Below are 14461 nucleotides of genomic sequence, written 5' to 3'. Positions count from 1 at the left end.
TCTTGCCACTGCGTTGGTGTAAATGAGAGATTGAGCTTGAGCTAGCCCGAATAAAGACTCTTTGCTTTTGCATCAGTGTTGGCTCCTTGGTGGTCTTCTGGGATTTGTGACTTAGGGCACAACATTATGAACACTGTTGAATTGCTTTCAGTTATTCATTTTAGAAACTCAGCTTTTTTTTTTTTCCTTATAAGTTTGCCAACTAAATAGAGCATGACAGTTTTACATATTAATATATGGATATGGTAAACTTATTTAATAGCTTTTAAGAAACACATATATTATAACATAATTATTATGTAGATTAAAAAATGATCCACAAATGATTATAAACTACTGGTGCAAAGTACTGAAGAAGTTCAACAGTTTAATTCTGATGAAATTCAACAAATTCATTGCACAGGCTATTATAATTGCCTTCTAACCACTCTCGATTCCATGTTTACCATAAAAAAACTATTTTTAACAAAACAATGAAAATGATTGTCAAAGTTAAAAATGTACACGAGGTCACAGTATCTGTCAGTTCAAAATCCTCTAATGGTTTCCCGTCAAAATTAACACCAACTATAGAATCCTCACAATTGTTCAAGATCCTACCTCTTCCTGTCACTCCACAAGCCTCATCCCTTCCCACCCTCGCAATTGCTCAGCATGCTTCTAGCAGTCTTCGCTGTTATTCTTTAAGCTACAAATTAACCTGACTGTGGTAATTGTTTTACAATATATACATATATTGTCATCATGTGCACTATAAAAAAATCATGTTGTGTAGCACATACATATAATTATTTGTCAATCACACCTCTATAAAGCTGGAAAACTAATTTAAAAAAATTAAACCCACCAAAATGGCCATCACCAACCTTCTCCAACCCTGTGTGTACCTAATGTTCTCCCTTCTCCCAGACATTCACATTACTCTCTCCCTTACCTCATTCAAATTTCTTCTCAAAAGTTGTCTCCTCAAAGAGCCCATCCTATTTAAATTTAATCATTCTATTTAAATTATTAAACTACATCACTTGAACTCATACCAAGCTTCATTTTTTTACAGGTTTTAATGTGTAATTTCATTATATAAGTTTTATATATATGTGCATGAATGCATATAGTTTATTTTTTGTCTACCCTGGTGGTATATTACTTTCAATACAGGTAATTTTATTGACTCATGGCATTACAGGGTCTGACAAAACAAGATATCAGAAAAATGCTTCTAGAACTAATTAATAAATATGAATCACTGAAATACATCTACTAAAACTATGATCTATTCAATTTGTTAAATTCCAACAAATTTTGTCAGATGCTATTCTGGGAGTTAGTGATGCTTGGAGCTTTATTCTCAAATACATTATACATCTCTGCTCTTCTACTGGGCATGAGAGGCCCCTGTTTGAAGACCCATACCTCAAGGGGCCCCACATTTTGGAGTGGCTTCCTCAAAAATCTTCTAAGACTCTTTCAGTGTCTGGGATTGGGGCCAACAGGGCTATGTAGTTAAGATTTCCCAATCTAAGACAAGATGTGTAAGTCTGGGGAAAGGAAATTCCAGGGCAAAATACCTCTAAAAACCAAAATCAGTCAAAGGGAGAAATAAAGTTTAAAATCCATTTATCACTCACAAACTGCAGTCCCAGACTCTCTTTCTTCTCTGCTCCAGCAGCAACCACATTGGCCCTCCCCTTCACCTATCAGGTACAGATAAACCCTTTGTTGCCCAGGCAATTACCCATTGATATGGAGATGAACTTCTCTAACCCTGAGGAAAGATGCAAATACACTAAAGCCATACTTCTTTCCACCTCTGAATGCCTATTGATATGCAGATATACTAAAGCCAGGCGAGATATTCTGGAAATGTTTCAATTTTACCCACAAGATGTCATGTAGCTTTTGATCATTAGGATCCTCTGGTGCTGGGGATTAGCCATCCAGGAAGTCCAAATAAGGCTCTCATCTCTTACCACTGGGTTGTTTTATGTCTTTTAATCACCCAGTCTCCACATGTGGCACTGATCAGATGGCCCAAGGAACTCTGAGACAAGTCTCTACAGGGTTGTCCCAGGCCCCTCTAGCCAGGTTCCATTTCCATGCGGTGTCCTAGCAAACATTATTCTTTGTGGGATTGTGTGAGACTGGATTGCCAGAATAATGGTGATCCACTGATGTATGGTGACTTTCTCATATTGAACACAGAACATATTCAGGGGCCTGGTTACCAACATTCCAATGCCATCCATTGGGATCACCCACCATGGAGCTTCTAAAGGGTGTTGGTGCTTCCACAGGTAGTCTGTAGTGAAAGGATGACTCTCTGGCCTTTTCTCAGGACACCACTGTTTGGTAAAATGGCAGACTAAGCAGACAGGGATGATAAGGTTTCAGGAAAAAAGGCTGCCCAAAACCTGTCCACTTAGGGGTCCCACTTGAAAACAACAAAGGCTTTGCAGGGAGATAACTTCCTTGCCCATCAGGACCAGGCCAATCTGGTCACAACCAGGTTCTAACACAGGTGCTAGGTGCAATCGAACAAAACTGAGAAGCACCAAACCACGCCTCAGCATAATCTCACTGAAATGAAATTGTGGTCCCCCCACCTCACCCCTGCCCCCAGCCCTCCATGGGCTTTTCCATGTGCATTCTGGGAAAGGACATGTGAGCTGCGAGGGATAACTATATACATGGACCTGTCAATCCAATAAACTCACCTTGTCAATCAAAGAGGTACCTCCTAGCCAGAATGTAATACAAATTGCCTAAAGATTTGGGGACCTTGTCTACTTTGACTGGCACACTCCTCCCTTGGAGCGTATTCAAATAAAACTATTATTCTACTTCACTGTTGTGTCTGCCTTTCACTTCTTTGTTTTGGGGTCAAGAACCGAGGAGAACAAACCTAAATTGTAACATAAGCAGGCAGTAGATTCAGTGGTCAGATGTAATAAATGTGTTTAACTTTGTTTGGCTTCTGTCCCATTCCACAATACTCTGTAAGAAAGACTGAACATCACCACCTACTTACTATAGGCTGTCATGTCTAAGCTTTAAACAGCTTTCTTAGCAGTTTTAGGATAGACTCCAAATTGGTTAGGATATTAAACTCTGAATACAACATAAGATTTCTCTCATGTTAATTAAACTCTTCCCTATGTAGGCTCAAATTTTACCCACATCTTCCATTTCAGCACCCTCAAAATCCAAATCTGCCCATGATTTACTGTTTCTGCTATTATAACCAGTTACCACAACTTTTTTTCCCTTTATGCCCCATTAAAGCTATGCAGAGATTTGGCATTAATTATTGTCTAGAGGCAAAGAGAGAGAAGTCAGGAGGGGATATTTTGGAGAAAGTTCATAATCCTCTAAAGAATTAACTACATATGAATTTTTCTATAGTCTCCAGACAAACAGTGGCTATCTATACTCTTTCAAGAAGAATGAGAAGGTAATTTTGCTGGTTTATACTGTTAGTGGAATCTGTTCTCAGACACCCATTGTCCCCATTCCTATTCTCAAGTTTTTCATTCTTCCTATTAAGGCAAAAATTTTTATAAGAGTCCTATCAAGGCAGTGTATTCAGTCTCTTTAGCAAATTTGCCTCATTTTAAATTAAATTCTTGGCCTGATTATCAGCACAGTTTTTACTGCAGCTGCAAAGATGAGGATCATTTTTAATAGTGTCCCAGAGCCCTTTACATTTCACAGCATGGACAGAATGGAGAATTGGCTAACCTGTGCCTGTCAGTCTTTTTAAAAGGCTGTTACAGCCGTTAACAAATCCAAGTAACTGGTGATCTTTATAATTATCATTTTCACATTCCTTTCAAGTGCCAGAGAGCTACACAAGTCAATTTTTCCTCTTCTTCTGTATCTTCTAATCCATAGTGGGAATAGATAGTAATTGCTGTTCTACAGATTGTAGTTCCCACCTATACCAGTAATGGGGTCCTTGTGGCCATCTGATCAGTGTGCGATCTAGTTCTAAATCCCATCCTGAGGGTTGCCTTCCAAGGCCTCTTCTACAGTTACATCTACTCATTTGCAGCTCCTACCAATAAAGCCTCAGACAAGGATTTAGATGTGGTAGTTTATTTGGGAGGAGATTCCTTGAAACAGAAGTGAGAAAGATAGGAGAAAGAGAGAGAAAAAAGGGAAGGGCAATAAAAGATGTGTTATTAACCTGGCTACTGCTGTGTGCAACTGAAATCAACCCCCTCTGGGTATCCTCCAAATCTTTCTGTGGAATACAACTCAGATGAGCTCCCACGAACAAGGAGGCTTTAGCGTTTAACTCTCAACTTCCTACTCCATTGGTTTAAAGATAACTCCCCTACACTTCTTGTCTGGGTGCCTGCAAAGAATAAGAAAACTTCTATGGTTTTTGAGGTAGGGAAAGTACAAAGAAAGACCTAGAAAGCTGCCAAACTCAGTTGCAGCTCAGATGACCTGAGGGATTGTTGTTTATAGCATCACAGACATCTATCTACTACAAGACCTGAGCAGGTTTTACATGCAAAGATTTCTAAACTTCCAACATACAAATAGTCATTATTTTACAAAAGCATTTCAAAGAAATGAAAAAGAGGAGCGGTACTAAGTTTATGTAGGAAGGTATTATAATCGTTCAAAAAATTAGGAATTAACAAGAATAGAAAATAATACACCATTTTTGCTCATGAACACAGATAAAAAGTTCTAAAGAGAACACTGACAAACTGAATTTGGACATGTGTTTAAAAGGCATTACCCAATGGTCAAGTATACATGAATCATAGAACTACAGGAAAGCTTCAACATTAAGTCTCTCAGTATAGCCCGCATATTAACAAAATGGGAGAAATATTCATTTAATCATCCTAAGATATGCAGAAATAACATTCAATAAAATGTAGTACTCATTTATGATAAAAAACTATTTAGCAAATTAAAAATAGAAGATTACTTGTTTAACTTAGTAAAGATACATTTCAAAATACCACTGAAAACATGGACTGTGTTACTATTTTAGAAATATTTCCATTAAAAACAATCCTGTTTATTTAATATTTTGCTATAAGTTCTACTTCTGCATCAATTAAAAACAGGAGCAGGGAGATAAATTATAAAGATACACATTTTTTTCTTATTTTTAAACAATATAATTGCTTGGAGATAATTCATCAGGGTTGTTTGTCAGTGTATAAAAGTATAGACTGTATACATCAGGAATGACTGATTAAAAAATGCAATAGACAAAAAATGCCATTTACAATAGCATAAAAACCTGTATGGAATGATTCTAACAGAAATGAATAGGCTCTTCATAAAGACATTATAAAATATGGAAAAAATATTATGAGGAACTTTAAAACAGACTTGAATAAATGGAACATTATAGCATATTCACAAAAGAAAAGATACAATTTCCTAAAGCTGTCAGTTTTTCCCATATTTTCCTATACATTAAATATAGTTCTAATCAATAATCCAAAAGAAACTTTGTGAAACTAAGAAAATATTCTAAAATACATACAGAAATTTGAAACCTAATAATCACTAGGAAAATACAAATAGTAAGATAAGGGGATTAATCATAACATATCAAAATGAAATATATAATTACCGTGTGATTTGATTTACAGATCTATTATCATTGTTGAAACTGCAGAAATAAAACAAAGCCAGTCAATGGATTATAATGAAATGCTTAAGAAATAGTGTTAAAATAATTGTATTTTCATATTAAAAGATGACATTATATCTCTACTTCAGACTTCACTTAATTGTAACTTCCAGATAGATAAAACACAGAAATTTAGGGGAAAAAAAGGTAGGTGGTAGTTGTTTTGATCTCAGAGCAAACAAAGGACATTATGATGGATTTGATTAAGTCACATTTAATCTCTTACAGGACATGGGATGTTACTTGTTATATTAAAGAGCAAGTCTGAGGTTAGAAGATATTTGCAACACAAATAATTGGCAATGCATTAGCATACAGAATATATAAAATCTCCTACAATTTGACAAGAAAATGTAACTGAAATGGGCAAGGTATATGAAGGTCCATCATAAAAGGGCAAACATTCAATAGCATAGGAAAAAATAGTCAACTATTTAGTTATCACTTGTTAAATGTTAAGAAAAGTGTTATTAAAATCAACCAAACATCAATGTTATGCTATTTTGTATTGACTGGAAACTCACATAACCCTGATGGAGGTGAGTAAAACTAAAACTTTACATACTAAAATTCCTAAATTCTGATTGTAGTTAGAGGAGAGAAACCCCATTTGTTGATATACACCAGAACATGTGTAAAAGAAAACCATTGAAATATTTTTTGGTTGTAGGGAAAAATACAAAACAATTTAAATACAAAATAAAAATAAAGCATGTCCACATAATGCAATATATATAGAGAGAAATTAATACAATAAAACCAGTATCTGTAGATCAACATGAATAAATAATAAAATGAATAAAAAATTTAGTTGCAGAATAATCACTAAACTGTATCATTAATTAACTAAGCAAACCTCTGAAATAATATATGTTAGTTATCAAGTATGTATTTAATAAAATACTCAATAACCTTGCTTGAAACAAAAATAAATTTGTGATCTTTCAATTATAAAAATAATTTGGATTTAGTAGGCATTTGAAATAAATTGGCTGATTAATTGTAGTCCTTGAAGAATTTATAGTCTAGTGGAAAAAGTAAAGAGAAAAATCTAATTTTAATGTTAGGGCTGTGACTGCGGTGCTATGATATCAAAAAGAGAACCAGTTCGAGAGCTTTGTGGAGTACACAGGGGTGAGCAAGTTGACATAACAAAAATTATTTCATTTTTTTCACTTTCAAGCTACTTGATTTTTTCCTTTACAGTTCACCAAGGAAGTTCCAGCATTTCAACTTCTTTTAATGTAGGGCACCAGTGGGTTTGGTTTTCACCCCAACAGTAGAGCAAGCAATAGAGGCAGCCCCAGTTCAGCTGCTCAAACAAATATATACTAAACTGAGGATCTCTGGGCCATCCTCCATTTCAATCATTTGGCTCAGTCCACTGGATTTTCCTTTTTCCCTGAAATAATACTTTACAATTAAGTGGATAATAATTATAAAACTATTGGAATTCTTTTCTTGTGCATAATATCTCATCCCAGTTCACATCTTCATATGTACTCATCCTGCTGTAGTGTGTTCTTGTGGAGTCTGCTAGTATTCAGTGTACTTACAATCTAGGAAAAATGATCTTAGTAAGGGATCATAAAGGTGTTAAAGAGGATCAGTATTCACCTGAAATGCAATTAATTCACAGCTGGTGGTCATGTTTATCAGGGGTGACAGGGCTGTTTCTGCTGGCAAAGGAAGCTTGCATCCCTTGAAGAATGAGTAGAGTTTAGCTCAGTATATGACTGTGGGTAAAGAATTCTATGAGGAGCCAAGACAGACAAAGAGATCAAGAGCATGAGAGCATGGTCAGTGTGAGGGACCCCACATATAGTTGAGTTCAAAATAACATAGCAAAGCCTAAAGCATGTGTTGGTAGGATTAAAGGAAGACCAGATCTCAAGTGTCCTTGCAAATATGAAGGCTTTAGGTTTTGGACAAAGAACTATTAAATATTTTTAAGCAGGGGAGAGACATGGTCATATTATAAATTTAGATATAATACTATCTACAGTGTCAAGGATGGATTTGAGAGAGATAAAATGCACTGAATATTAGCATTATGTCAGTCCAAATTTTGATACTTCTGATGCTGATATCTGTAAAGACTTCTTGGGAGCACTGGGATGGAGAGGTAAGACCTGTGCATTCTGGGCATGACTGTTTACAGGGAAGAGTTTGCACTATGGATGCAGACTGCTTGGGTTTGAATCCTGGCTTTGCCATGTGTGACCCTGGGTAAGTTTCTTAACCTCTATATCCTTATTCATGAAACATGAACTATCATAATACCTATGCCATACAAATATTTAAAACATTTCAAAATAGATAATGTGTGTGAAGCACTTAAAACAGTGCTTGGAACCTATATTAATGTGAACCATTACAATTTTCATTTATGACCTTGATCAGGGAATCTTTAGTTCATATGGGTTAGATAAATAGTAAGATTAAAAGTCCATGATTTTAAGGGACTCAGACTAATTGTAGCGAAAGACATTTAACATTCAAGTCTAATACAATTAGAAAAATGACATGACAAAGATAGAGGTAAGTGCAACGAAAGGGTGTGTGAAGGGACTGTATTTTAAGTCTTTCTGGAATGTTGTCTTTTCATAATGAAGATAGCATTTCATCCAGGACTAGAAGGATCAATAGGATTGCCAGTTGTTTAAAGTTATAGTGCCTTTAGATCTGGTTTATTAGGGGTTGTTGTGGAGTTAGTTATGCTGCAACTGGAGTAGAGTAGGGGACAAAGTAAGGGAGGCAGAAATGTCAGGATAGAAGACTGAAAATGAGTCAGAAGCCAGAAAATGCAGAAATTTTACTTCTGTGTAAACAAACTTTAGAAATTAGATCATACCATTGGTTCTCAAGCTTTGATATGCATTAGATTCACCTGTGAAATTCTCAAAATACTCAGTGACAAAGATTTCTCTCTCCTTTATGAGATTTGGTAGTCATGGATGAAACCCAGGTACTAATACAGCTATGCTCTGATTACCATAAAATTTTGTGAACCAGGACTGTAAACCAGCAGTCCTCAAACTTTGGCATGTGTCAGAATTTCTTGCAGAGCTTGTAAAAACACAGATTATCACCTCAGGCTTTCTGATTCAGTATATACACAAGGAGCTGGCAGGTTTGCATTTCCAATAAATCCCATCCACTGAGGAGAGGTTGATGTGGGGACCATATTTTGAGAACTTCTACTTTAGGTCATTGATTTACAACAACTAATTTAGAAAAACCTCAGCAGAAACACTAGAGGATCTTAGTCAAAATATCTACATACAGGTATCAGGCTCTATATAGTTGACCTTCCAGCAATGTGGGTTCATGGGTGTACTTAGACATGGACTTTTTTTTCAACAAATATATTGGAAACGTTTTTGGAGATTTGCAATGACTTGAAAAATAACATTATTTTCTCTACCTTTAAGAATACATCATATAATATATACCCAAAATAGGCATTAATCAACTGTTTATGTTATTGGCAAGGCCTCAGGTCAACAGTAGGCTATTAGTAATTAAGCTTTTGGGGACTTAAAAGTTATACATGGATTTTCTGCTGTGGAGGGAGGGCCGTCAGTGCTCCTAAACTCATTGTTCAAGGGTCAATTTTACTTCCACTTCCTCCTAACCCCTCTACTTATGATAGAAGATGTGTTGTTTGAAAGCGCTTTCTAGGTTGAGATGTTACAAAGTCAAATATGGCAGCGTAGTTAAAAGTGCTTTGTAACTGCAAAGGCAATATGTATGAAAGGTAGGACTTTTGTTTCTAACTGGTTACATGGATATTGCCCAATACAATCTCAAGGTTTTAACAATTTCTGTGTGATCCAGGTTTACCAAACTTTACCTTTAGAATAAGAGGAGAAAAAATATCTTAGAGAGGAACAATAGTAATTCAATGCATTTTAGAAATCATTATTGAGTATCTATTCTTATGCCCATGTCTTTAAATGTTGATTTGTATCTCACCTTCTGGGTTAAGCAGTGAACAGCACCTTTTGATAACTATGTGTCCTGGCACGACTATTTGCTTGATATTTAGAAGTACTTCAGTCCCAAACATGTCAGACCCTAAGTGTGCTCAGTAATGTAGGAATTGTTTTCAAGGCTACTAAATCACAAAATGTTGGTAACAAAAACAGAACTAGCTCACATTCTGTAATCATTACAGAGAGTTCAATGGAAAAGAAAAAGGGCTTAGACTTTAGTCTTTCAAATATTACTACTGATTAAAAGCACTCTCTGTGATAAAATGAAGAAGGTAATTGTTGGGGGAGAGGGGAATAAGTACTTTCTCCAGAAAACCCTGCCCTAAAGAAATGAGGATGTATGGTGAACTCTTATAAAAGGTTATCAGCTGGAGATTGCCATAGTATGTGGTTATTATTGTACTTATTACATTTTGTCAGATCCTAGAAAAAAATAAAATAAAATAAATAAAAACAACTCCTTGTTACCTATTGTGATTATATTGTATGGGAAAACAAAACAACTTCTTTTGGTCAATTCTCTCATTAAAATTGAATTATATAACATCATTGAAAATACATTTTCCTTAAAATATTTTGCAAAGAAAAATAATTCTCTCAGTATTGCTTTTGTCTGTTCCATAAGGATTTTCCTGTCTGTCTTGGAAAGCTCAGAGCAGAAGGAAAGAGTCAGATAAGACAGAAAATAGACAAATACCCTAAGAATTGTAGGTAGATAGGAAAAACAGGGAGCCTTTATACTGCATCACTGCCAAATTCTCCTTTAGTGATACAGGCATAATATACTGTGTTGTTGTGTTAAGCCCTAGAAAGCTGAGGCTATAATATGTGTTTAATGAATATTTATTAAACTTCATTTGAAGCTGAGTGAATACACAGCCACTAGGATGTTTAAAACTAGAAAGTAAATAGTGTCATGATCTTGCTTGTAAGATTAATTCCAGTAGCAATCAGACCTTACCAGAAGTCAACACCTTTTCAGACTTGAAGAAACTCACTTTGAGATAGATAAAGTAGAGTAATTAAGTTGATGGCTTGGTTCCTGTATCTTGAGGTGGCAAAGAGCAGGTGAACTGTAAGGAAATAAGGGAGCCAAGGCCAGCTAATGCATAAACCATTTTAGAAGCTTACAGATGTAAAAGTGAAGATGAATGCAACTAGATTAAATCAGCCCAATTTAAGACAAGTAACTATTGGCAACTGTCTCTAAGAGAACTATACTATACATAATTATGACTAATTAAAATGCCTGGCAAGATACAGCCATTATAATCTTCCTTTAAGACTATTTACCACTTTATCAACCCCTTGTATAATGAATAGATTATTTACATTACTGTTATATATAAAGTGACTTCATGAAATTAACCTCTTGCTCATTTTTGTCAGAAAAAGGCAAATATATTCACCAAAAAGGTGTTAGTAGTCATATAGTACAACTTTGGCTCCATTTCCAATTTAATTTTTATAAAGGGCATGGATTAGTCTTCCTTCAACACAGAACATAACACTTGAAAAATGCACAGGGTATATTCTTGAATGGACTGTCATACTCTGTTAAAAGTCTGTCTGAGATTATGATATTTAGAGAAGATATTCAGAGGGACCAGCAGTTCAACTCTAAATTCTTCCCATAGATAGAGTTAGTCTAGCAGAATAGTGTGTGCTTGTATAAAAGTGGTTAGTTCCACACAGTATCACCTACTCTGAGGTTTTTCTAATGTTACATCCTTTGCTTTGCTTTTCCTAAAGGTTATTATGAAATAGTCATGTAGAAATGAGTTTGTTATTCATCATACAGCAGTTGTGAGAAATGTGGAAAACTGTATTACTTATATAAAATTCCAGGTGAAATTTTTTGGGGGGGATTTAATTCTGGTAAGAACTTTTTCTTCAACTAAATAACATGTTTTCTAAAGAAAAAAGTCCTATGTAACTTTTTCCTGAGGAAATACAGCTGAAAGGCTAAGAGAATAGATGGTAAAGACTGACTCTATGAGTGTACATGCTAGCTGGGATGTAGGTAAAGGTTTGTGTTTTGTATTGTTTTTAACCTTCTATAAGGCATAGTCTAAACTCGTTCCCACTCGTGCTTTCTATCTGAAGAGATGCACCTTTAAAAGAATATGGCGGTTTCTTGACTTTTATCAATTAGTCAAGATCAATTCATAGTTTAAATTATTGCTTCTATACCAAATTATTGCTGTTTTCTCTATTACACTCTTCTTCCATTTCCCTCTACCACAGTCCTCCTCACCACAATTTCAGGGTTTTCTGACTCAGAAAGTTTACTTAGATATTGTCAAGGCAATATGAGGGCAAAAATTCATAGCATTGTATAATATTAAAACCCTGGGCTTAGAAGAAGACAGAAAATATATTTACATTGAAACATTTGCTAGAACCCGATCCAGAATATCTGAATCATGTGGCTGCCCACCATATGGATCTTAACATTTCCTAAGGCTGCCCAATTCCCTCTAACTCTGTGTAACCTACACACCACTTATAAAAAATATTAAGAAATGCCACATAGCAGTCTTGTAGGTATTAAAAGCTAGTTATTTTCTATAGAAGGAAGCTAATGGATTAATGGATTTGCTTTTTTTTTCTTATCAGAGGTAAAAATTCATGAAAACAGGTTTTTATTTTGGCCTCTGGGGATCCCACTGTCCTTCCTACTTTAAGATATCTTGGGGAAATACCGCACAGCAGATTTTATTTATTCATTTCCCTCAAACTTTCTAGTCTTTTAATAATATGTACTTAAAACTCAGAGTGCCAAATTGACAGTTAACACTAATCTGTAAAGAAAATAATACATTTCATAAGTTGATAGAACAAATGAAATACTTATTTTTGAAAGAAAGTTATTCACAGAGAGGAGATGATTTTAAAGGGAACTATTGAAAATATAAAGTAATTTAACTCTGAAATTAATAACTAACAAATACAGCTAAGTGAATAACTTTTGTATTTAAGTTCTGTTTTTACATTTATGTTTTTGTGTGATACCTATACTGGGATTTTACTAAAATTTAGTATAATTTTCTATGCAGGTAATATGTATGTAATATGGTAGGGATGCACCCTAGCATATGTGAGATGGGGTGTAATGAGATCAATTTTGACTTTAGAGTATTTTAAGTAGCAGTATTCCTTTGAGTTTAGAAAACTAGATTTCGATTACCTTTAAATCATAACATTTCCTATGTTATCATAACCACCAGTGTTTCCACTAGACATCAACCATATTAGCTGTGAAAGGAAGTTGGCAAAAACACTGAGCATCAGATCAAGGAACAAGAGCCAAGGAAGGAAATATGTTTCCATCATTCACAGCCCTTTGGGAACAGAGCAGCTGGACCCTCAGTCATGTCCAAATCCCCCTTGCTAACGGAGAGTGGATTCCATATACTTCCAGGCCTTCTCCCATCAACCAAGATTTGTCCTTAAGCCCAGTTTGTACTAAGCATCACTGAAGTCAGCTGGGGGCAAGGACAAGGCAATAGGCTTGGATAAGGCAGGAACTCAGACTTTAATCCAAAGTTTATATATCAAACCCAATTTCTTGCCCGGCTTCATAATTTTTACTTTTTTGCCTCCTGGAAATATCACATTTGCATCAAAAAATCGGTATGGCTAAAGAAAAGTCTTTACTAACTTTCAGTTTCCATATGTTCTTTGTGTCTCCTAATTTCCACATTTTGCTCACATCAAAATCTTCTCTCTTACTTAAAACTTCACATTCAAAACACCAAATACTGTCTTTTTCTACCCTGTAGATATCTTTAAAATGTATATATCCTTTCCCCTTCTCTTTTTCTCTCCCTCATATAGTCCTAGTTCTCATCATCTTATAGTTTTTCCTTACTGTATTCTACCTCCAATCATTGGTTACTTCTGTTAGAAGAGATATCATCCTAAAATATCTATTTTTCTACATAAAATCTACAGTTTCCTTATTTCCAGTTTAAAAACCCATGTAAGAAATGGGTGTGTTAATTAGCTTGACTTTAATAATTTCACTCTATATGCACATCAAGATTCACGTTGTACAACTTAAACATACACAATTTTATTTAAAATGTATATTCTTGATAAACCCTTTTCTAATGAAAAAAATAAAAATAAACAATAGTCATCCTGATCAAAACAGCAACACTAAAACCAAAAAAAAACTCAGTAGATTAGCACCATTTTCTGGCCTAGCCCCTATTAACCTTTCTAGCACAATTGTCCACTGTTTTCTTCACAACTATGCTTTTATTCAGTAATGTCTACCTGTATTTCCGGGTCGGGGGGTGGGGGGAGTGCAATCCTGAGGCAAAATACCTCTAAAACCGAAATCAGTCAAAAGGAGAAATAAAGTTAAGAAACCCATTTATTTCTTACAAGCAGTGGTCCCCGTCTCTCTCTTGACCAGGCTGTAGCAGAAGAGAGCCCCACCCGACCTCTCCAGTCCAGCTAAACCCTCTCACTCCCTTGTAATTACCCATTGATATGCAGATGTTAATTCTCTCCACACCTTGGAAACACCTAATGATACGCAGATGAATTAAACCCAGGCAAGAGATTCTGGAAATACTGCAATTTTAGACACATTATCTTTTTGGTATTTCCCAGTGTGCCATCCTTTCTAATATCCAGTCATTTTTATATATGCTATTACCTTTGCTAGGAAGCATCTTTATCCCAATTCTTGCTCCTTATGAATTTTTTATCTGTTCTTGTAAGTTCCAATTCATGTATCATATTTGGGTATCTGGCTTGACTATCCTTCACATTCATGAAT

Source organism: Manis javanica, chromosome 2 (assembly GCF_040802235.1).
Source record: "Manis javanica isolate MJ-LG chromosome 2, MJ_LKY, whole genome shotgun sequence".
Taxonomy (NCBI): domain Eukaryota; kingdom Metazoa; phylum Chordata; class Mammalia; order Pholidota; family Manidae; genus Manis; species Manis javanica.
Note: the sequence above shows the minus strand (reverse complement) of the source record.